Raw genomic sequence first — 26,417 nt, 5'->3', positions numbered from 1 at the left:
TTTTAGATGATAGGTGGCAGTGGATATGATTTGTGGAAAAGAATCACAATCTTATATAGTGCCCTTGAGTAATACCATATAATTCTTTTTCACTTAAAAAACATCAAAAATCCACAATATTATACCATTAATCACATTAATGATTTCTGTTTAAAAAAAAATTGAATCACACAAAAAAAAAAAAATGTTGATAAATCACCCCCTACATTATGGAAATATCTCTTATCTGGAAAACCCCAGGTCACAAAAAAGATGTACAATGATTTCAGAACTGAAGTGGTTTTGGTTCTGGATCAAATATCATCCATGGCAGCTGGCACACCCACAGGGTAAATACCTAATAAAGAATAACCTTTATGCTTCAAAAAGATATTTTTCTCTTTACAGTACAGACTAGTAGTAAATAGAATCTCCATGCATGTAAAGACATTGCTTTTTTGATGTTACTGCAGCTTTTGCTTTTCTTGATATTTGCTGTGGAAATCATTTTACAGCTATTTATTGCTTCACATTTACTTTGTTATAAAGGGAAAATAATATGAAGTGTATATGGCTTAGCAGAAATGCTTTTCATCCCTTTGGTTCTAAAATACTATCCATTTCTGCTTGCTTTGAAGCTCACAGTTTAGATTATAATGTGTTGAGTGGTTGTCTCCACCTGCTCAAATAGCAAGTGTCTGCTAATCCTTTTATGACAGAGCTTTGAAAGGGAAAGCAATTCTAAAATACAAATTGATCATAGCAGACTATGGGTAATGTTGACAGGCGTATAACTGAAAGTGTATTGTCTACATGTGTACTTATGGGTATATAGAAAATCTGGATATGTACCAGATACTATGTACAGTATATACAATGATTATAAATATATTCCTTTAAAAATGAAACATTTCAGCATGCTTGTTATTGGTCTCAGAATAACTATGCATGGTTACAGACATGTTCTTTTTCTTTTGCAAGCTCTGAAGATGCATTCATTCATGAGTTTTTAATATGTGATTAAAAGTGCATTTATTAACTGCTTTTGGAGACTAAAGGGGTTATTTATTAAATGCTAAAAACGAAAAAAAATCTAGGTTTTTTTTTTAATATAAAATCCAAATTTTTAGTGGAAAAAAAATAGAATTTTTCGAGATTTATTATACACCAAGGGAATATCAAAGTCAAAGGATTTTTTTACAGAATTTGGCAATCGAACAATCAAACGAAAACCGTTCTAACCTAAACATTCTTACGATTTCAGCAATCGATCGAAGGATTTTCCTTCGGCCTCTAAAGACTTAGAAAACTGCTCTAGAAGGTCTCCATAGGCTAACATAGCACTTCGGCAGGTTTAATTTGGCAAAGTCGAAGTTTTTTTTATCGAAAATCTAAATGGTCGAATATTCGAATGATTTTTACTTCGAATCAAAGTCGATGTAAATTTGAAGTCGTAGTATCCTATTCGATGGTCGAAGTATCCAAACAATTACTTTGAATTTTGAATTTTTTTACTTCAAAATTCCCTCGAATTCACTTCGACCCTTGATAAATCTGCCCCTAAGACTGCAAAAAGTCCAAATCTGAAAATACTCCGTCTTCAACTTGTCAAGGTCCTGTAGAAGTCAATGGCAGAGGTACTATTTGCAGTTTGAAGATATTATTATTGTCTGTTCTGGGTTTTGTACAATAATCCGAACATGTCAGGCTTTTACCAAAAAATTATGACTTTTCGGGCAATAGTCTGAAAAAAGTCACGGTTTTCTCTAATTGATAAATAAGGATAAATCATGAATTCTACTTCGACCTGATTTTTTTTATTTGAAAAATCTGAAAAATTTCAGATTTTGTTAAATACCCCCCTAAAGGTCTTCCGTCCCTGCATTGTAGGTATTTGATACTCATCTCTGCAAGTCCCAATTCAAACTAGAGGTCTCAGATGCAATTTAATAAAGAAAACATGATGCATTTATATGCATCACAGTGCAAAGAACTTTTATTTTGCTTTATTTTAAGCTTTTATTTCGATTATTCAGTAAATGCTCCTATACGGTATACTCTGCCCAAGAATATAAGGTTCTTTAAACAAGCAGGTTTGAAGCAGGGTAGTAAGGCTGTATGGAGGTGGTGTATGGAGGTGGATGTTACAGAGTTAGGGCACATTGCCTTCATTTGCCTGAATGCAGCTGTGCTTGGTGGCCAACATGGCAGGTAGCTCCTGTGGATTTTTGGCAAGCATCCCCAGTGGTTTGAAAGTTGTTACCAGTTCATCTACGATTGGTGTGGTTCTTTGTAAATCACTGTGTAAATAAAGCTATGCCCTTTATATATCCATTCTATACTCTTAGAGGCTCATGTATCAACCTTCTCATTTTAGTGGTTTTTGAGGTTGTAGAAACCACAAAGAAACTAGTTTTCTCTAAAACCACAAATAGCATGTCATTTATTAAAAGATCCAAATATAAAAAGCACAAATGAAAAAAAAGCTGAACGATGCACTAAAAAATAAGTTAACCTCGAAAACCTCAATTACCAGTGAAAAAAAAATCAGAAAACCTCAAAAAGTCCAAATTGATTAAAAATGGTCCAAAAAGTTCACCCAGCTCCCATTGACTTCTATAGGACCTTGACATTTTAAATGGCAATTTTTGTATTAGAGTTTTGCATGGTTTTTACACTTAAAGGAACAGTAACACCAAAAAATTTAAGTGTTTTGAATTAACAACAATATAATGTACTGTTGCCCTGCACTGGTAAAACTGGTGTGCTTACTTCAGAAACACAACTGTAGTTCATATAAACAAGCTGTTGTGTAGTCATGGGGCAGTCATTCAAATTTGAAAAAGGAGAAAGGGCACAGGATAGACAGCTGATAACGGATAAGCTCTGTAGCACATAATGGGATTCTTCAGAACGTATCTGTTATCCACTGTGTATCCTGTTCTTGAATGGCTGCCCCCACGGCTACACAGCAGCTTGTTTAGATAAACTACAGTTGTGTTTCTGAAACAAACACACCAGCTACACTATCCACTAAAAAATATGAATACCTCTAGAACCTCAAGTTTGTCAGACAATTACTAGCAGAAAAAAAATCAGAAAACCTCTAAAAGTCTGAATTGTTAAAAAAAAGGGCACAACAAGTTCAGCACAAATCCCATTGATTTCTATAGGACCCTGGCTACTTTTATTTGGAGAAGCTTCCTATTAGAGCTTTTCATGGTTTTTACCCTTAATAATGTAAATCTCAGATTTGTTAAGTTTTAGAGAAATAAACATATTTAGAGAAAAAAATATGATTTGCGAAAACAAACAGAAATCTGAATTTTAGTAAATTAGCCCCATAGTCCCTTTAAAACAGTTTACTTTCTATTCAATGTAGACCTTTTTGTTTATAAAATAGATATTTGTTTATAAAAGCAACATTACTATTTCTTACAACCTGCCTTGCCTACATCGGCACACAGTGCTGGGTCCAGGGGCCCTAGGCAGCCTAGCCGATTGTATCGCCCCACAGCCACACATGAGCTAAAAACTGAGCATGCACATGAACGAAAAACCAAGCATGTGCATGCCCGAAATAAAGATGCATCGAAAGGAGCAGCAGGCATGTGCTAAAAAGACCGCACACGCCGGCTCAAGCGGGGATCGGATTAGAGTTTAGGAGAAGCAGAGAAGGTGCGTGCCTGGCAACCCCCAGCTTTGCGCCCTAGGCATGTGCCTACTCTGCCTACCCCTAGTTCTGGCCCTGCCAGCACGAGGTGAGTCTATGTAAATGGACCTTAGCATGTACATTGTGATTGGCCTCCTGGTGCTTCAGAAAAGAGGTGAAGGAGATGGCTTAATCAACATTTGCAAGACTGTACGGTAAAACTAACTTTCCCCTTTAGTACTGAGGGAGTTAATGTCTGTGAGAACAGCTGCTGAAACAGTCTTGACAGTCATCCTCAATAAAGTATAGGACATATAAAATGTAATTTTCTCTTAAGCTTGGTAATTTGATATAACTAGAAAGCCGTTCTATCCTCTTTGCCTGCATTGTTGAAAAACGCTGACAGCACAGTGTGTGATTGAAGCTCACAATCACTCCAAGCCTTTATATGCTATGGAGCCCTTCTCACTTTCACATGCTTGGAATGTTAACATCCCTTCACACTGAAGATACAACTCCTCCCCTGCAAACAACCGGCAGCAGTTTGTGTATTGTCACTGGAAAAGAATCGCACGCTTGCTCTTGATCTCGCAGCTTCCAGTGAATTCAGGTCACAGAACAAAACACCACCATGAGTCAGATGTTCGCCAGGAATTGATTTCACTACCTGTTTTGTTGAGAAAGAATTAGACTTTTGTATGTCTTAAAGGCATCCTTAGTAGAAAGGCAATTTTGCCAACAATAGAGTAGGTGGAAAAACAAAAAAAAGCATTCAGTCAAGGGAGTTACGCGCTATTATGAAAGAGGCATGAAGAAAAGGATCTTATGATTATATTAGTATGGGATTCCGAGAGTTGTAGTTCTAGAAGCAATGGCATATCAGTATCCTATGTTTCATCCCAAGGCAAAGCTTTGGTACCCAAAGCTGTTTACTAAAAATGGTTTTGTACTGGATAATTTTCCATTAGCAATTAGGATCAATATCAAGCATGGGTGGCTTTGTCAAGGGGCAATTGAAAGTTACCCTGTTTATTTGATTATTGCTTATTTGGAGTGCTCATCATGTTACCTGTTAGAATTAATTAGGCCTCCATCTAGGATTGCTTGTTTAAAACAAAGATAATACTGTTTAATAATATGCACTCCCAGAATGGAAGAACCCAAATATCTAGTACTGTAATTAAACCCTGGAATATCCCTAGCCTTGCCAGTCATCCAAATCAATACAAGTAATATGAAATCTTTTAAATCTTATCACACTATGGAAACTTTTTATGACATAGCTAATGTTGCCTAAATTAACTTTACATTTCTCGTAAATGTTCTTAGTTTACTGCCTTATAATGTGCTGCAGAATGATGATGGCACTTTTGTGTAACTAACTGTGAGTGCTTATACAGTACTTTCCAGATGTTTTACACCATTTGCAGTCTGAAAGTATAAATTACCATTAAAACACTTAAAAATTAAAGAGAGTAATACATTTGTTATGATCATGGGGCAATTGAACTGTATCAAGCTTTTAAATATTATCTTGTAAAGTTTCTTTGCTTACAGTCTAATTTGATATATTTGTTAAAATTAAGAGATGACCACAAGGTCTGAGGTGGTTTTCCCTATGCTCTGTCTCTAATGCCCTGACTAGGAGGGGTGTACAAGCAGTTCCACGACCATAAAAAGTTGTTTTATACAGTCTATGTAACCCCCAAGGTGACTTTAAGATTCTCAGATTTTACCTTGAGGGTAAATTATTATTTGTAATATCAGATCAAAATGAGTATAGGGATGACTTCTGAATATATTGCAATATATTCAAGATGGCCAACTATGGCAAAGTCATCCCTGTTTTGTTTAAACACTTTTATGTGCTTAAAAGAGCAATGCCATTCTTGCAGATTTGTCCTGAATACCCATGTTCCTCATGGAAACAACCTGTCAGGATCAGCCGGGACTCGACAGAGGTTTACTCTGTCCGGGACTTTTGCACTTACCGTGTGAGTCACTGGAGGCTCTTGGGGCTGGTCCTGACCTTGTTATTGTTGTTCTCGAATTTGCCTGTTCCCAGTTTGTCTCCTCCCTGTTCTCCACCCACCTAGTTTCCCTCATGTGTTTCATATTCCTCATCTTCAGCTCTTTATAAACCCCGCCCTGAGCTTTGCTCAGGGCTGAGTCATTGAATTTATTTTGTTTGTTCCTGGATCACTTCGTTCCTTGTTCCTGTATTCCTGAAATCCTTGTTCCAGTGTTGTTGCTCCAGCATTCCTTGCCCTCCTGTTTTCCTGGTAATGACTTTGTCTTGACTTTGTATTTGATTTTTGCCTGTTCTTGTTTTCTTCTGTTACCATCAAACCTGCAATATCACTATGTCCTTTACAATTATTTATGCCTATCTCCCTGGGCTTCCACCATACCCACTTTCAAGTATGAGACTAACTCCAGTTACAGCGGCTTCCCGCTGTGAACGTTACACAACCATCATCTTTCCTAAATTAGAAAGCTTTCTGTATCTTGTAAATTCTTTTACATTTCATGCTGACTTTACCATGGTAAATATAATGAATTGCATTTGGCTGATACATTCAATGCAGTAAAACGCATCTTTTCCTGTGAGCAATTGTATGGGCCCCAACTCAAGTGCTTTAATATTTAAATAGTAAAGAGCAAGGATGTGATTCTGGGGAATACATATGCACTTTAAGGATGCTTTATAAAAGTATAACAGCTATGGGGGGGATGAATAATACACTTGCATGGCAGAAAGGGTGAAAGCTAACCATTTTGGTTGCCAGGGCTGCTAAGTTTTAAGGACCAGTAGGTGTAAATAAAAGAAGAAGCCAGGTTCTGGGAGTGGTAGGATAAGAAAACTACCAAAGGGATCAGACACACAGCATAGTCAAATGTCACATATGGCAACGGGCAAGCAGCAAAACAGTATAAATAAACTGGGGCTATTATATTATTATTTTATTTTTGCACCAGAGCACTATTATGGCAATGCAATGCCAATACTTCTACAGCCTCACTGGCAGTTGCTACAGTTTTACAGTAGCCCTAACATTGCAATGACCCAATTGCAAATATTGCGACTGGTAAACTTTGTGGTTTAATGCACATTTTACCAGGCTGAACACCAAGGGGCCTATTTATTAAACCTCACATTTTTCTGGTCAAGTTTTTAAAAGGGGAAATCTAGAATTTCTAGAGGAAAATGGCTAGAATTTTGCTAGATTTATTATGCTCAGAAGCTGCTAAAAATCCAAATCCTAAGAAATTCTTCAGCTAAAACCTGTTGAAAGCATGTAGTCAGTGGCAGGTGTCCCTTTAACAATTGGAACATGTTTTTTACCTTTAGGATTCTCAATAATTTCAGGCTGTTTGCGATATCTATAATCCGATAAATACGTGTTGTTGAGCCAACAATTTGAAAGAGTTGTGCGATTCAAATTGATGCAAAATTTTGTCACAAACTTTTCTTGCACAGGTTTCTTTAAGAGGTTTTATTGGTAAATTAATGGGATTTGCGTTTGGGAGTTTTGTTGAATTTTTTTTATAGTCAAGTTTTTTTTTATAAAAAGAGTGTTCTGGCCTTGAGAATGTGGATGTGACATTTCACCACCAATAAAATCTGTTCAGTCTTTGCCCTAGACTGCACAGATTGCAGTTGTGATGTGGCCTTTGCAGGGTTACTTGCAATAAATGTGTATGTGTTTCAAAACTTCAAAATGTTAGCTCCTTTACACAATACTATTATGTAATGGAGTTCTTCATTTGTTGTAGCTAATCCACAAAAAATAGTGCAAGCTGATATGTTGCATCATAAGAAACAAAGGATAACAATCATAATGGTAATAAAATGATCACTTTTAAATTACTCTTTACTGATAGATAAAAAAAGATACTTGTTGTCAACATCAATATTCTGAGAAAGATCCACGGATATACCCAATTTATAAAAGATTCATTCCAACATATTATGTTCTAGCACAACTAACCAAGCGTCACATCAAAACCAAAGGCAACACTGAAGCAAAGCCAAACAAGAGCATTTTGTTAGTTGCCATCCTGCTAACATAAAATAACATAAAAGAATTCATAAAACCCAGTTATCAGACTGTGACTAATATATGAAGGTTTGGTATCTCATTTTCAGGTTAACCAACAAACTGAGGGTGACTTTTTTTTCAGTTTAATAATATTTTTATAAAAATATTTTTAATAATATTTTATTTTAAGGGTTAATGACAAATCTATATTATAGAGTAATTCATTTAGAGTCTGTGCACCTCGTGCCTTCTGTGCATCTTGTACCAAGGTTATCATATGATTGTTATGCTTTCCCATGACATTGGAGCTATTGTATGTGTGTAGGAACCAAAGTAAATGCTGTTATTAGCATCATGAAGAATTTTATTAATGGGGGTGTCTTTTATGTCACAAATATTATACAATCAATAAATAAAAACTTTATTACAGACAGCATCACAATCGGCATCAAGTACAAGGCTACTCTGGTGAAAACATTCTCCATAAATGTAAGTACCTGCCATTAGTGTGCAGAATAAAAAAAATAGTGTCGGTATTAGCTTAGTAACCATTACTGTAAAAGGAAACATTTTAATGGCCATTCATTAAGTTAAAATAGAGATGACCAAGACAACATTTCCTTGAAACTATCAATGGAGTGGTAGTATAAGCGATTGAACTGTCAAAGCATATGGAGACTTTCCTTTTATGGAGATGACTGAGCAAGCTAAATGGAGACTATTACTGTATGCTAATGTTAAAATAAGTCACTTTCTTTTAAATGCATCTATGAAATTCCACTTAGCATTTAACTGTATTAAATATGAATATATTATAGACCACGCTGACAGCCCTTATTTGCTTATATTTTAAAGAATTTTCCCATCACTTTATTTTTTGAGACCTCAAGTTGGTTCAGTGAATATAAAGATGAGTATTTTAGGTTATCCACCAGCACCGCTATAAAAGACACATCTTAACTTATAATGCTGCTATATTTTCCAGCAGAACAGAACTGAAAATGTAAGTTTTGTCACTACATAGGTAGTAGTTAATCATAAGGTGTGGGAGAAGCACAAATTAAAGGGGCCCATTTGCTAACAATCGAATTAAATATTTTTCACGATTCTCGAAAAATTTGTGATTCTCCTATATTTCTAAAAAGCTCTAAAAAAAACACCAAAACCTCTAAGGCAAAAATTTCATTTGCACTTTTTATATTCAGATCTTTTAATAATTTCAATGACAATCGTGGTTTTAGAGTTTGTGACTTTAGTTGTGGTTTCCTAAAGCCTATAAAACCACTAATATCCAACCTTTAATAAAGAAGCCTCCATGAGAACTCTATACTGCAATTAGTTTTATTATAGTATGATATGAATCCTGTTTATGAAGCACTGAAGTAATACCACTTCACACTGTACCAATTTCCATTGAAATTGGAATTACCTATTTTAAAAGCTGTTTTTTGGTAAAGTTGCAGCAACATGGGTTGTTTTAAAAAAAAATTTAGATTTTCATTAGAAGAATAACATTTTAAACTAATGTATGGTAGTAAATGATAAAATAAGTAAATAATGTATGGTAGTAAACCATACAATATTTCTTCATTGTTTTACCCTCCTATATGAAATAATTGTTTTTTGTCAGATGTGGGATGACAAATAATATCAGTGATATTTTGGTCAGACTGCCAAAGCTCACTATGATTGGCAGTATATATATATATATTTTGTGCACACTGCCACTGAAAAATGCCTTACCCTTTAAACAAAACAGGGATTGTTTGTCCATATATTGCAATATATTTAAGCTGGCCAACTACGTCAAAGTCATCCCATATCTGGCCAGTCCTATGCTCAATTTTCATTTGATTCATTAAGAATTCTATGGTTTCATTATACATTTTATAAAAGGGACGAATACGTTTTACCTGCAACTTACTAGCTGCTTTCAAAGTAAAACTCCCAAACTTGGCTGCCCTTTTATTAGACACCAGTGGGATCACCTGACTATAGTTGGAGGGGGTGGGAGCTACAACATGGAGCTGGTCACTGCTCTTGTAGAGTGCACAAAATGTCTCTGTCTTAAATATATTGATAATGGGTTGAGTGCAGAGGAATCTTGTATTTGTCTATATGTATTTTGTGGTCACACCCTCATTGCACCCCCGCCTAATGATTTTAAAAACTAGTGGTGAGCACAACTTTCCCTTGTTTGTTATAGTTCTACAAGAGCAGTGACCAGCTCCATGTTGTAGCTCCCACCCCCTCCAACTATAGTCAGGTGATCCCACTGGTGTCTAATAAAAGGGCAGCCAAGTTTGGGAGTTTTACTTTGAAAGCAGCTAGTAAGTTGCAGGTAAAACGTATTCGTCCCTTTTATAAAATGTATAATGAAACCATAGAATTCTTAATGAATCAAATGAAAATTGAGCATAGGACTGGCCAGATATGGGATGACTTTGACGTAGTTGGCCAGCTTAAATATATTGCAATATATGGACAAACAATCCCTGTTTTGTTTAAAGGGTAAGGCATTTTTCAGTGGCAGTGTGCACAAAATGTCTCTGTCTTAAATATATTGATAATGGGTTGAGTGCAGAGGAATCTTGTATTTGTCTATATATATATATATATATAGTGACAGGCTGGTGGCTTGCACATGTAACTTTTGGGCGAATTTAGCTATGGTAGGCAGGGCAACAGAGGATCAGGAGAAAAACACCCCTTTTACTCTCCCCATCAGGGATATCAACTCGCCAGCCTCTTGCCTTCTGGCAGCATCACACCTCCCTCCAGCACAAGTAGGTCTTCAGGGATCCACACGCTCCTCTAACACAAGGAGGTATCCCAGAACACTGATGTGTTATCCCACACATCTTTTATCTGCAGCTCACCTGCAGCATAATGAGATAGCTACCTCTAGCTGGGCAGCTACAAAACCCTAAATGGGGCATGGAATGGAGGGCCCATCCTGCTCTCCTCCTCTAGGGACCCATAATCCTTCTTTTCCTGTAAACTATGGAGAAGTTGAGTTAATGGGAAGATTTATTAAGATTCTGAGCTCAGACAGTTAATGTTGGCTAATGAATACAGTTTCCATTTTCAGAATTAAAGTATATTTTCTCTTTGACATAAAGTTAAAAAAATTACGTTTGTTGCATGCTTCAACAACCACCAAAAGGAGATATACTTATGTAAAATCACACAATGATTATACATGCTGTGCACATTTCAATGCCACAGCTAAATGTATTAGTTTTATCAAAGAGGAGGTCATACTTCTCTCTTGTGTTGAGAGCAGCTGATGTCTTTACTGTATATCACCTGGGGTGAACAGAGAAGGACTTTGAAATATTCTAACATCAATCATTGGTGCAAGATGACAGATAATATCCCAAGAGAGAGGAAATGTTGCAAGGCCAAGATATAAAAAAGGATAGAGTTGACCTAAACACAAAAATTTATAGTGTCTTGAAACACAAAACCCAATATCTTTTTCATTCCCTAACATCTATGCACCATGAATTTTAAAATGTACTCTTTGTCAAACTCTGTAAACAGCTCACAGGTAAGAGGCAGGTGAAAGAAAGAAAAAACCAACAGTATTTGATTTATAGTCCAATAAAAGATTTGTAGTCATAGTTACTACACTATAGCCACACATGCAGTTGAATAATAAAGATGAACATCCTGAGTTTAACATTTTCAAATGTCAAATAAAATGTAACTTCTACCTGTCAGGGCCCGAAGGCGCAGTTTGGAGTGCGGACCAAGGAGGAAGCAACTAGGCAAACTCAGTTCGTGGTACAAAGGGTTTAGGCAGAAGAATCGTCAGTTCAGGCAAAGGTCGGTCCAGGCAGCAAGATAACGTGGTCGATATTCCAGGCAGAGGTCGGTCCAGGCAGCAAGATATCAAAGTCGAGGTTTCAGGCAAAGGTCAAAGATCAAGGAATCAATAATAGTAAGCACCCAGGAACTCAGGATAGAAAAACCTATACTCGAGCACTGAGAGAACCTTCTGGCGACTTTAAATAGGTGGATTTTCGCGCCAAAACACGCTAGATGATGTCACAGGACGTGCGCCAGAATATGCGCCAGCGTCTGCATGTTTTTGGACGCCAGCATCTAAAGGATGCGCCAGCGTAAATACGCTGCGTGAAAACGCCAGCCTCATGCTGGCGTCTGACGGCCGCATGGCCTCTTCTGGGCGCCGCCATCTTGGATGCGCCGAGGACGCCTTACACTAGCACACTCTGTGTCAAGTATTAAGTAGGTGCCATTTTACGTTTTTCAACTGTGACAAGTCATTTACATATACATATATATATATATATATATATATATATATGCAATAAAGATAGTTTTAATGTATTAAAAATCCAGTTTCTTCTTTTATAATGTTTTTTAGTTAGTAACAAGCATTTAGAGCACAATGGCATGGTGCTTGTTTATTGGTAAGTCATTTTCTATTGATTTATAATTTTGACTTCAGATGATCATGAGCAAAACTTCAAACATACGCTCTTACTGAAAATGAATATGTTCCATGTTGCACCCAATTGGGCAACACGTTGGATTTACCAAACTGAGTTGAAAGTGTCCTGACCGTTTTCTGCAGATAAATTATTAAAGCATTTACTCATATGTTTTGTATAATATAACTAGCTAGTGGTATTGGCTTTCCCTGGACTTTATGTTAGTATACAACATGTATGAACAGAACATTTCATGATAATGTGGTTTAATGAATTCCACTGGGGGATGAGAGATCTGAATTCTCAAAAGAAAACTGCTAATTAGTATATATTTCCTAGTCTACAATTATTGCAATTTTGTGTTCAGCATTAAAACTCCAAATGCGAGGACAGAGAAAAGCTGACATCATAAAATACGGTATTACGACAATTCTATTTTCATTAAAACATATTTACAAAATGTGTTATAGTGGGGACATTATTGCTGGTTTCTATGCTGGATGCACTAAAATATATCTGAGCCCTCTTTAGCAAAGCCAAGTGGTACTGTATATTTATGTATTCTCTGGATTAAAACATTTTGACTCATTTATGATTTCTTTCAAGAGCCTTTAGCAGATATAAATCAACTGAACAGGTTGAAACGCGACTCAAATAATTTGGCAAATTTTGTCTTATTTTGTTGTTCTCTTTTCATTCTGATGTAATGTATCCAGTTAAGCTAATACCCATTTAATTTATAATTGACATTTTAATAAACTACTGACTATGGTCAGTACTTCTAAAGAATTCCAAGCACTCGTCAATTGATAGATATCAGAACATTTAAATAAGGCAAAAAATGCAATATTATTTGAAATGATAGGACCACCACAGCTGACAAAAACATGTCCTCTATTGTATGTCAAGAATGTTAAGAAGGTTATCAGTTCTGGCTTATAGTGACCTATAATGCAGCAATTATTTTCATTAATTAATATAGTTATATATTTATACCACATTCACTGTTTAAAGAAACAAATGTCTTTTGTTTCAAGTGCACAGTAGGATTTAGATACTTTGTTCTTTTGCACACTTTTAAAATACCAGATGTGCCTCTGCAGGAAAAAACAAAGGCTACAGCACCTGAATTCCAATAAGATATGTATTTTCAGGACTACATTTTAATGGAGAGGTAACCCCACATCAATAATTTCTTGTAATACCTGGGGTAAATTCAGTTAGTATTTCTTAATTACTTCGAAGGTAACCAGGAACAATTTTATTCTCTTTTCTCTTCTGGGAAATAACAAACTGCAATTAGTGTAATTGTCAAGCCAGACTTCAGAAACAGACCAGGAAAGATAAAGCAAAGGAAGGTCATGTTTTCAAACTTTAAATGAGATTAACCAAGAGGACAAATGATTAAAAGGTCTTTATGTATGAGTATAATTCCCCAAACATACCACTGCATATTATATTATTCTCTGACTTGCTGTGCGCTTCTGGATATAATTGTGCAAAAAGAAAAAATAGGGAAAGAAAAGCATTTTAACTACTTGATGACAGAGAACTAGTGGTAGAAGCTTTACAACCAGCACTGTTAGAAACAGCAATCTCATGAAGGTAAATACAGACGCTGACCTGAAGCTTTGGATTTGAGAATTAGATCTCTGTTATGTTGGAATATAAACCTTTCAGTGGTACAGTGGAACACAATACATAAAAAGAGGTCAAAGTTACAAAACTTCCCATCGATTATGAAAAAAAAACTTTTTCAGTTCAGAGATATGTACCAGAAAAGATTACACTTCAAACGGAACTGAACCCATTACAAATTTTGACATCAGACTCACATGGCTTTATGGCTATATTATGAGACAGATACAGTGCCTTGCAAAAGTCTTCACCCCCTTGGCATTTTTCATGTTTTGTTGCCTCCCAACCTGGAGTTCAAATGGATTGTTTGAGAGTTTGCACCATTTCATTTACAGAACATACAACTTCGAAGATGCTTTTTTTTTGTGAAGCAAGCAACAAATAGGACAAAATAACAGAAACCTTCATTGTGCATAATCCATCCATCTTTTCCTCGACTCAGACCAGTTTCCCAGTCCCTGCTGCTATAACACATCCCCACAGCATGATACTGCCACCACCATGTTTCACTGTGACAATGGTGTTCTTGGGGTGATGGGATGTTTTGGGTTTGCGCCAGACATAGCATTTTCCTTGGTGACCAAAAAGTTCAATTTTAGTCTCATCTGACCAGAGCACCTTCCTCCATACATTTGGAGAGTTGTCCACATTCCTTTGGCAAACTCAAAACATGCCTTCTTATTTTTAACTTTTAGGGGCAGATTTACTAAGGGTCGAACTTCGAAAGTTAAAAAAACTTCTAAATTCGACCCTCAAATTGAAATCCTTCAACTTCGAATATCGAAGTCGAAGGATTTTTAGCATATTTGAACGATCGAACGATTAAATAGTGCAAATTGAAGGATTCGAACGATTGTTAGCGATCGATCGATGGATTTCTATTCGATCAAAAAAAAACTTAGAAAAGTGCTGTGGAAGGTCCCCATAGGCTAACATTGCACTTCGGTAGCTTTAATTTGGCGAAGTATGAAGTTTTTTTTAAAGAGACAGTACTTCGATTATCAAATGGTCGAATATTCAAACACTTTCTACTTTGAATCGAAGTCGAAGTAAATTCAAAGTCGTAGTATCCTATTAGATGGTCGAAGTATTCAAAAAATTACTTAGAATTTTCAACTTTTTTTAACTTCGAAAATTCACTCGAGCTTAATAAATCTTCCCCTAAGTAATGGCTTTTTTTCTGGCCACTCTTCCACAAAACCCAGCTCTATGGAGTGTACGGCTTATTGTGGTCCAATGGACAGATACTCCAGTCTCCGTTGTCGAACTCTGCAACTCCTTCAGGGTTACCTTTGGTGTCTGTGCTGCCTCTCTGATTAATGCCCTCCTTGCCCAGTCTGTGAGTTTTGGTGGGCTGCCCTCTCTTGGCAGGTTTGTTGTGCTAGAAAAGATGTGTTTATACTGACAGATCATGTGACATTTAGATTGCACACAGGTGGACTTCTTTTCACTAAATATATGACTTTTGAAGGTAATTGGTTGCACCAGGATTTTTAGGGGCTTCGTGGCAAAGGGGGTGAATACATATGCACATGCCAATTTTCAGTTTTTTGGGTTTTTTTTAGGTTTTTTTATATACATGTATATATTTTTCTCATTTCACTTCACCAACTTAGGACTATTCTGTCCAGATCCATCACATAAAATAAGATTAAAGAACATTTAAATTACAGGTTGGAATGTTAGAAAATAGGTAAAAAGCCAAGGGGGTGAATACTTTTGCAAGGCAGTGGAAAAGAACTAAAAGAACACAGCTCCGGTAAGTGTAGTATAGTTTAGTAGTATATGTATAGTGTAGCATTATCAGAAAATTTTATCAATATACCTATAATGATCTAGAGTAGACCATTATATACTGATATAATGATTGTATTGTTGGAAACTAATAAAAAAAGAGAAGTGTTATTGAAAGTGCGTAGAGCCCATAAAGTAGCATGGCAGAACAACAATCAATAATAAGGAAGGCATTTAAACTTTTAATAAATAAAAATGTCTGCACTGAATTAGCATTGATTATCTTTTGCATATGACACTAGGGGGCACATTTACCTAGGGTCGAATATTAAAGGTTAATTAACCCTCGATATTCGACTGCCAAATTGAAATCCTTCGACTTCGAATATCGAAGTCGAAGGATTTAGGGCAATTTGTTCGATCGAACGATCGAAGGAATAATCGAACGATCGAACGATTCGAAGGATTTTAATCGATCGAACGAAATTCCTTCGATCAAAAAAACCTTGTAAAGCCTATGGGGACCTTCCCCATAGGCTAACATTGGCCTCTGTAGGTTTTAGGTGGCGAACTAGGGGTTCGAAGTTTTTTTTAAAGAGACAGTACTTCGACTATCGAATAGTCGAACAATTTTTAGTTCGAATCGTTCGATTCGAAGTCGAAGGTCGTAGTCGAAGGTCGAAGTAGCCAAAAAAAACATTCAAAATTCGAATTTTCCTCTATTTCTTCACTCAAGCTTAGTGAATGGGCCCCTATATATAGATATATTAGTTATTAGTGAAACATTTTACATGATTATTTATAATTTATTTCCAAGTTTAGAAAATCACTTTAGATTATTACAGTATCCCACAAAATACTGTATACCGTATCATAAATATACAGAAGTAGATGATTTGTGTAAACAACCAATAATGCTCAGGCCCAACAAATCATTTTAATTAATCTGTAGTTTTCTTGAAAGTTGGTAGACTCATTTAAAATGGTGAGCAGAATGCAAACAGGCCTCCCCATGTAACAAATCATGACAGCTATATTTGTAAATTCTTCTATGATGTCTTTACATTTAAATGGAAACTGATTTATTTAAGTAATAGCTGAGAGCCTGGTTATCTTGTATATGAAATACTCTTTGGCAGATACTCCCTTTACTAACAGTATGCATGTAAAGAATTACCATCATACACAATTTTGAAATAGGCATTATTAACTGTAGGATAACTATATATTTTCAAAATTTTCGATTTTTCTTTAATGTGAATAATTTTACCAAACTCGAATGTCTGCTTATTTCTTAAAAAATGTGAATCTAAAATACATGATTGAAAAAAAAACTTAAAAATGATTTCATTTGAATTCTGCTTCTTGTTTTTAATGGTTCAATAAACCTCTCAAAAATTTTTTTTTAAAAATTCAAAAAACTCAAATTAAAAATTAGCTTACATTTTGACTAGGACAGCTCCCATTGACTTCTATGAACTTGCAAGGTTTCAAATGCTGAAGTTTTACTTTTTTATGCATAATAAATATTAAACATTCAAGGTTTGAAAATGCTAATTCAAAAATCATGAGTTTTGGCAAAAAAAAATTAGAATTGCTGTAAAAATGCAGACATTGAAAAATCAATGTAGGAGGGCAAACACTTTTGCTAGCCAGTAGAAGTAGAAAGAAAAAAATGCAGGACAATTGAATGACACAGGGCAACCCCACCAGTTAATATATTAGAATAGCCACCTTTCCCCACAGGTAACTCTGGAAGGGGTTGTGATATAATGGGGGCAGGCTGATGACAGGGCAGGTCAATGATATACTGGGGCAGGCAGGTGATGTCAGGGGCGGGGCTATGAGGTGGTGATTGGCCATTAGCCTCATCAATCTAAGGGAATCCTTCCTGGTTATCCTAATTTGGAAAACTGGTCAGGCAGTTTTGGCCTGGACAGCCCTTCAAAATGCCAGGCTATCCAGGTAAAACCAGACAGGTGGCAACCCTACAGTATATTTTTGTATTAAGACATAATTCAAGCAGGATTTTTTTTTAGTTATGTTTGTCTTCTCTGAAGTAAAATTGTATTACACAACAAGTGTGTATTGTTACTTACTATACTCATTTGAACCCACCCTTTCTTCTAGAATTCCCTACTTCTTTGTTGATTGTTTTCAGTTTTTGCTTGAGTACCTTGAATGTTGCCCAACTTAAACATGGTGATACAAAGAAAGTGCAAAATGCTCTATTTCCATGTATTATTTTACAGTTAGCTGTTAAAAGATTTTTTGTACCAAACATTATGGGGCCCATTTACTTAGTTCGAGTGAAGGAATAGAAGAAAAAAAACTTCGAATTTCAAATTATTTTTTTGGCTACTTCGACCATCGAATTGGCTACTTCGACATACGACTACGACTTCGACTTCAAACTAAAAATCATTCGACTATTCGACCATTCGATAGTCGAAGTACTGTCAACCCCCTACTTCGCCACCTAAAACCTACCGAGGTGCCTTGTTAGCCTATGGGGAAGATCCCCATAGGCTTTCTAACAATTTTTAGGTCAAAGAAAAATCGTTCGATCGATGGATTAAAATCCTTTAAATCTAATGATTCAAAGTATTTAATTTGATTTTTCGTTCGATCAAACTATTTGCGGTAAATCCTTCGACTTCGATATTCGAAGTCGAAGGATTTACATTCGACCCTATGTAAATCTGCCCCTATTTTTCAAAATCATTTCTCCATCTATTTAATGGGTAATATAAAGCTTCATCTAGACATTTTTCCAAATCTAATACATCTGATATATAAATGCTGAGTAAAATAAACTATTCAAAAAATGACACATGCTGACTGACTATTTTGATCAGTCTCACGGCATATTTATAGACAATTTCAAAGCCTCCACACAACATCTTCAAACTGACAACATTCATGTGACAAAGACAGATAATAAGGACATGTGTATTCTCTACTTTGCTTTCATCCTTGATGTTTCTGTTCTCTCACAAAGAAGCTTAGAGACAAAAGCAGAGAGGTAAAATCCATTAAACAAAAGAATGGAAATTGCAGCCCTTTATCTTTGTTGAACACTTAAAATAATAAATCAGTTCTAGGTAAAAATCACTAAGTGGGCCTCTTTTGTTATAAATAACCACGTAGGCATCAAGTGACATAGCATTGCATTGGAAGATATTTTTGAATTAGAATGTGTGCTTGAAATTATAACACAATCAGGGTGGAAGTACATTCATGCCAAAGCATTATTATGGAGCCCAGATAGTCAAAGAGAAGACATGAAACAATATCCATGTGATTACCAGGAATCCAAAAACTGACTTGTGATTATATTAATCTATTTTAATAACAATTAAAATAGAAATAGTATCACTAACAACAAGAAACACAGTCAGTTACTCTTTTTGCATTACTCCTTTTTGCCACATGCTTGCAAAAAACTATACAGACCTTAAAGGAGAAACAAACCCCTTATTAAAAAAGCCCCCACCCCTCTACCCCACATAGACCCCCTCCCCCCCCCCAGCCTAGCTGCTACCCCGGGCAAATGCCCCTAACTTTTGACTTACTCCTCGGTACAGATTCAGGGATCGGAGTTCACGTCAGCCATCTTCTGGGTCTTTGGTAATCTGAGAATGAGACAGACGAAGCAGTTGAAGCAATTTCCCGGTTCGCGACAACTGCTCATGCACCGACATTGACAGAAATTGCTGAATCGCCGGAAGAAGACACTGCCGTGAACTCCAATCTCTGAATCTGCACCAAGGGGTTAGTAAAAAGTTAGGGGCATTTGCCGGGGTAGCAGCTAGGCTGGTGGGGAGGAGGGAGGGGGGTCTATGTGGGGTAGGGGGGTAGGGTTTTTTTAATAAGGGGTTTGTTTCTCCTTTAAAATTAGAAATGACACTTAGATCACATTGGTAATATTTCATAATTATTTTCTTGCACTAATATCTTAGTTAATGTATTTACCGCTCAAACTGCAATATTTCTTTATGTTGAGCACATGACTATGTAAGGATAGGGGAATAGGTGCATACCCATACAAGGACCTCACAGACTACTAGTAGCTAGTCAGACTGGATCATGGCACTTCAAAACTGAAATTAACAAGGTACTTGCAGTGTGAACAAGGGTTACACACTGGGAAAAGCTTGTGTAGGGCTGTAACCTGCAGGACTGCAAGATTAGAACATGCAAGAGAACAGATTTATGTCTGGCATGGCATTCCCTTGTGACATGCTATCTATATGTGTAGTAGTGACACTTCTTTGTTTCTTTCCTAATTGGAAAGGGTCTTATCCCTATTAGTGCTACAGCATGCAGTTATGCTTCACCTGTCACAGCCATCATACAGTTATGCTTCAACCTGTCATAGGCTGTGACAAGTGAAGCATAACTGTATGATGTAGCACTAATAGGGATAAGACTCTTTCCAATTAGGAACGAAACAAAGAAGTGTCAGTACTACCATATATGGATAGCATGTCACAGGGGAAGTAGCATTTTAAATATAAGATTGACATTGTATAATTCATTCTGTTACTACATGCCATTATTTCACATAATCATCAACAAAATGTGATAATGGATGATCTGCAGCCCACATAGTCTGGACACCATTGAGAAAATGACACACTCTACCCCCAGCAACAATTTTTTGAAATGTTAAGACCAATACACAACTTATACTTATACAGGTATGGGATCCGTTATGCGGAAATCCGTTATCCAGAAAGTTCCGAATTACTGAGAAGCCATCTCCCATAGACTCCATTATAAACAAATAATGCAAATTTTTTTCTCTGTAATAATAAAACAGTACCTTGTACTTCAAACTAAGATGTAATAAATCCATATTGGAAGCAAAACCAGTCTATTGGGTTTATTTAATGTTTAAATGATTTTCTAATAGACATAAGGTATAAAGATCCAAATTACAGAAAGATTCGTTATCCGGAAAACCCCAGGTCCTGAGCATTCTGGATAAAGGGGTCCATACATATTTTTATTTGGTATGCTTATATTTGTAAAGGATCATTTGCCACAGCACTGTTAAAACAATAACAAGTATCCTAGCCCCCCCCCCCTGAACCTGAACAAAATATCCTCATCTTCTGAATCATAGTTGGTACATGGAAGACTAGACACAGAGCTACTACTTGTGTAGTGGGTCCATATAAGTGTAAATGATTTTAAAAATAACATGAATTATACTTAAAAAAACACTCTTCATTCAATGGTGAATAATGTTGACTGGAAATCAACATTCAACTGAATTTACACATTTTTGATGTGTAATTGAGTTAGAGTGTTTTATTGCAGCACAGTAGCATGGAAATAGGGACCTAAACTTCCTGGGGCAAACATGAACTTCCATTGTCTCTGGATACTATATATGCTATTTTCAATGTTATTTTACTATATCTAATGAATTATTTTAAGCTATCAGAGCCTCAGATAAATAACACTACAGTTAAACGAAACGAAAATTTAAAACGAATATTTTGCACAATTATTAGGATTTACACTAGGCTTCCCTTCCAAAATTCCTTATGCTTTGCCTATGAATGAACTAAAATCCTTTTCTAGTGAGTCCACATCCCTGGTTCTACATATGCTTATTGGAAAACCATGCATTGCAATGATGAGTCCCAATAAAGGCAAAGCAAGTCTGCAGTTGGGAATGCGGTCACATGCAACCCTGGCTATGTTGCAAAAGCCCATTGACTCCAATGCATTTGATGCAAGAAATAATACTGTAGATATTGGCTTTAATGCGTTTGGTGCATGAAAAAAGTGGCAAAATAAAACACCCGTTGACTCCAATGTACTTGCCAATTTTTCCATTTCACAAATCTTTGGGCAATTTTTTTAAGCAAATTTTAAGCATAGCAAAACAAGATAGTGTCATTTGGCACAATAATTTAGTTGAGCTCTACAACATAAAGAACATGTGAAAACAATAAAATACGATACAATACAATCCTAGAGCTTTAATATTGTTAGACTTTCTGGAGACATAATCCTGTATCATCTTAATATGAAAAATACTGCACTTAGTTTCAAATACTATGTTTTGTTTCAGAATGTTATCAAGGCTGGATTATACTGTATTACTGCATAAAAAAGTAATTATTTAGAGACAGAGTTATTAAAATTCAGTATTATTCTCATGATTTGAGGAAAATGTAAACAAAAATACTGTAGATTTGAGAAAACGTTTGAAAAATTGATTGGCCAGAATATAAAACAGAACTTAACGCAACACATTTGCAACGAAAACCTTGCCTAGTTAGAGCTGCCAATTTTTTACAGACATCAAAGGGAATTGTCTCTGAAGATTTCAAGCAACTTTATTCTCTTTTTATTAAAACAGTCAACATTTTCAGCCTCATTGAAAATGAACGGAACAATTTGTGTGACTTTTTTTCCATGCCCTAAACTTTTCTGCCCAAGTTCTTTTTAAATATGCTAGAGCTTGAGAATAAAGAAACAGTTGCGGGGGGGAAAGGTTTGAGTTTTTTTCCGTGATTGTGTTTTTTTTTCCCCCTTTAACTTGAATGTTGATAAATATGCCCCTATATGTTTTAACCCTTTTTTTTACCCTTTTACTTTTTTTTAGAATGAAAATGATAAAATCCCCCCATCCCCATGGGGTGTACAGTATACACCCATTTCAACATGAGTTTAATAAATATGCCTTGGTAAACATACATTATGCCTTTTGTTTTAAATGAGAAATATCTATGGTTTGGATAGGGAGATCTGAACAAATTGCCCTGTTTATAAAGGAGGTGGGTAAATTCAGTGAAAGTAGCCCAACTTTCAAATTGCTGTATAACTACAATAGGCAGACTGTAATTTCAGCTACAGTCCAATTTACTGTGTACATTATTAGCAAAGATGTTTTTAGGTGTATACTGTCCCTTTAAGTACTTGCAATACAGAAATGATTACAGGATGGATATTTTCTGGTAGCTAGGAAATCCTATCAGGTATTGGCACCTCAGTGATGCTTTGGTGTAATAGAAGAGAAAACTGCAGTTTAATCGCTACCATCTGGGCCTGTTTTATGCTTACTAGAATCACTATTCTTTGCGTTACAGCCCCTTAGTCTAGTGATTTCCTAAATTACCAAAGCAATTAAGCATTACACTCTTCTTATACATATTTTATGGCATTGAACTTAAGGTCTATTAATAATGTCCACTGAGTATCACTCCATCATTATAGATTTAACTACAATAAATCCAATTGTGTTTTCTCAGCTGGGAAAGATGTAAAAATCTAAATCAGTTAATCTCCCTCTTGGATCTTTTCTGGTTCTTCATTGTTAAAATTTACATTGCGATTATCTGATCCTATAAAGATAAAATCAAATATAAATGTAACTACTTCTTAGAAAAGATACTCTTACAATATCAGAGTGGTTGAACATTACATTGATGTAAGTTATGTTTAAAGAAGGTAAAGTTGAACATTTATATAAAATATTAGTGTAATTTCTATTGTGTTTATTTCCAGCCTTCCGTTGTTCTCAATCCTGGCCCCCCCCTAGAGCACCTGCTGATGCTGTTGCAGTTACAATATACTTTAGCCTTCACATTATAATGAGGGTTAGCTGAATACAACTATTCCCAGGTATGAGTTAGCAATATCTTGCAAAAACCTTTCTTAAAAATGTATTTCTGTGGAGACTGAACATAAAGAATGCTACAAATAATGAAAGGGATACCAGGTCAACAGATATTATAAGTTAAATAATTAAAATTGGAAATTAAAAACTATTTTATATAATCAGTTATGATCAGAGCCAGACAAAATATTAATGGAGCCCAAGATAGCTGCTAATTGGCTGTACATAAAACCAGTTGATCACGCTCCCACAAACTGACATGCTAGATTCTCACTTTGTAGATGTGCCTCCACCCGAGCAATGGACCCTAGGCCATCAACTACTATTAGTTCTAGCCCTGGTTATCAGTCAATTAAATAGGTTTGCCTAATATAGTTATTGAAGAAAAATGCCATTTCACTCAACAATATGTGGCAAATCGGCAATAAAATTTCAGCAAACATTTTGTTTTGCTAGAAAAAAAATTGTTTTTATCACACAGAAAAAATCAAGAACAATGGCCATTGATTTAAATGCATTTAGTGCAAGAAAAACATTTTGATAAACAGCCATTGACTCCAATGTGTTTGCTGAAATTTCAACAAAATTTCACGATTATGTGAATTTTGCTACAGTTCCACAAATGTTTCAGTGAAGCAGGACAGTTTCAGCATAGTCAGTCTAAACAAAGGCAGAAAAGGCAAGTAAGTTCCTGTGCTCATTCGCATTTTCGGCATTCAGTTGATTGTTTTGTGCCAATCCTGGTCCATTGAATTGGCTACTTCGACCTTCAACTACGACTTCGAATCGAGCGATTCAAACTAAAAATGGTTCGACTATTCGACCATTCAATAGTCGAAGTACTGTCTCTTCAAAAAAAACTTCGATCACCTACTTCGCCACCTAAAACCTACCGAGCACCAATGTTAGCCTATTAGCCCCATAAGCTTTCTAGGCAATTTCTGATCGAAGGAAAATCGTTCGATCGATGGATTAAAATCCTTCGAATCGTTCGAACTATTTTTCCTTCGATCGATAGAAATGCGGTAAATCCTTCGACTTCGATATTCGAAGTCGAAGGATTTTACTTCGACCTATAGTAAATGTGCCGCTGAGTGTATTTATTTTCTACAAACTGATTTTTAAAAAAATTAAAAAGGTTGCCACCTGATGCCTATCTAGCATTTATGGTTTTACAAAAAAATTCAGTACATTTTTTAAAATGAGGATCAGGAAAAGACAAAAATGAATGATTACAACAGAGGCATGTCAGTTTGTTTTTTTTTTTTTGTTCCCACCCCAAAATTCCCACACCAGCAAAAGTTGTCTGTCTTGACATATATTTTTGCTTTTGTACACTAGAAAAGAGGTTATAATACTTAAATAAATCTATATTCTATTTTGCTTTTCAGTCTTTCCTGTTGAACTTTGTAGTAGTAGTAGAAGTTTTCCATTATAGTACATATATACTGCAGGTATTTTTTGATATTATGTTTGACTATTATCAAATATTTCTACAGTAACAATGATTTTATGTTTTCACTTCAAACCTGTGAATCAATTTGCAACCACCCACATCCCTTGAAAACAAACAAGAAGACATTTCTACCAATATTTACATTTTCAACATACATTACATTACATACATACATCATACATTTGCATATATCCTAGCAACATTTATCTCACTTACAGTTTACAGTTATATTCCTCCTCATTACTAACACAGGTTTCAGTCGTATAATAAAAATGTACTTCACTTTACTATACAAATGTACATAGTTCTGTGTACATGCGCAGAAGTTCCTCAAAGAAAAAGCATGTTAAAAAATGACACCATTTTACGCCGATTTTTACACAGTGATACCTGGTGATGTGTAGAGAATTATTATTTTTAAACCACATAATAAATCTGCCCTGTAATGTGTATTTGTTACTTTTTACCAACATTTTAAAGAACCTTTGTATATGGAAGGTAAATAGAATAAGGATAGGTTAACGTAGATAGATAGATAGATAGATAGATAGATAGATAGATAGATAGATAGATAGATAGATAGATAGATAGATAGATAGATAGATAGATATGGATAGAGGGTTGTATGTTTATTCTAGTTTGTAGTAAATATTTGCTTCCTGAATAGTACAATTGGCTTCTCTTTGGAGTTTGATACATGATCTATCTTCCTCATTGGCAACTATCAGGAAACGATTATGTGCCAAATATGCATTTCTTTACTGCTGGCAGACATTTTATGGACCCGATCCAATGGACTATATTAGCCCTGTTAAGAGCAATATTGACTCTAATTAGAGAAAATTAAAAGTACAAACAACCAAACAACATCTCATTATGTCCAATCTTGCAGATCAGATATTCTCCTATTAGAGCATTTAAAAAAGGTTCTTACTTTGTATGTGTATATATATATATATATATAATCTGCCTTAACATATGCTCAATATTTTTGCGGCAAAAGCAGAAATATGCAAAGTCATTTTTTCACTAATGTTAAAATAGTATCCCTGAATAGTATTATCTCGGACTAAAGTTTTTTAACCCTGATAGAATAACTTAACATTTTTCTTCTAATCATAAAAAATGATTTATGTATATTGAGTAGTAAAGTAGTTTGCTATCTCCACATTATTTATTGGTCATATTTGTCTAGTCCTTACATTGTTGGTGAAACAATTCTCATAAAGTATAATAGCAGATCATGACATTTTCATGCTACATTCATATGTGGCTAAATCATCATAATCGCAAACAGAATGCTCTAAATTCTTATGTTATAAATATTATTCTAATAAGTAAGGAGTATTGGGGAGCACCTCCCATCAAATAGAAAACAACCAATGGTGTGCAAGGTCAAATAATTAAATTATGGGATGGGAAGGTCAATTCTTTTTTTTTTCTTTTCTATAAATATTATTCTTTGTTGACAAACTGAATTGTGCAAAAATCTCTGAAATATTTTGGTATGAAATGTCCTGCAGTTTTCTATAAGAGAAAATCCTCTACATAAGCAGACAAACCTCTATAATGAAATCAATGTTTTCCCGCAGTAGAAAATGATAATGCTATGTGGTCTCTAAGCACATTAAATATTCTGCAGCTCTTAAATAGTACACATTTTTTTCTATTGCTGGGGGCCATGAAGTGCTCTAAGGAGATTTGTAACGCTTTTCATAAATTAACAGGCACTGACACCTCTGGGTCTCATCTACAAATCTGAACCAAATATATATATTTGCGAGTAAATCTCCATTATTGGATCAAAATGGCT

The 26,417-nt window shown here is 35.4% G+C and overlaps 1 protein-coding gene and 1 long non-coding RNA gene across 5 annotated transcripts in view; one reads left to right on the top strand and one right to left on the bottom strand.

The window, feature by feature from the left end:
- Positions 1–26,417, bottom strand: part of LOC108719962 (RNA-binding motif, single-stranded-interacting protein 3) — a 366,958-nt gene that overhangs the window by 282,734 nt on the left and 57,807 nt on the right. The window lies entirely within an intron of this gene.
- LOC121395031 lies at positions 5,804–11,457 on the top strand. The gene is made up of 3 exons (XR_005962192.1): positions 5,804–5,913; positions 8,105–8,163; positions 11,401–11,457. It is a non-coding gene; the product is annotated as an uncharacterized LOC121395031 (long non-coding RNA).

This window comes from Xenopus laevis, chromosome 6S (genome assembly GCF_017654675.1).
Source record: "Xenopus laevis strain J_2021 chromosome 6S, Xenopus_laevis_v10.1, whole genome shotgun sequence".
NCBI classification, from domain to species: Eukaryota; Metazoa; Chordata; class Amphibia; order Anura; family Pipidae; genus Xenopus; species Xenopus laevis.
This window is presented reverse-complemented; position numbering and strand designations above follow the sequence as displayed.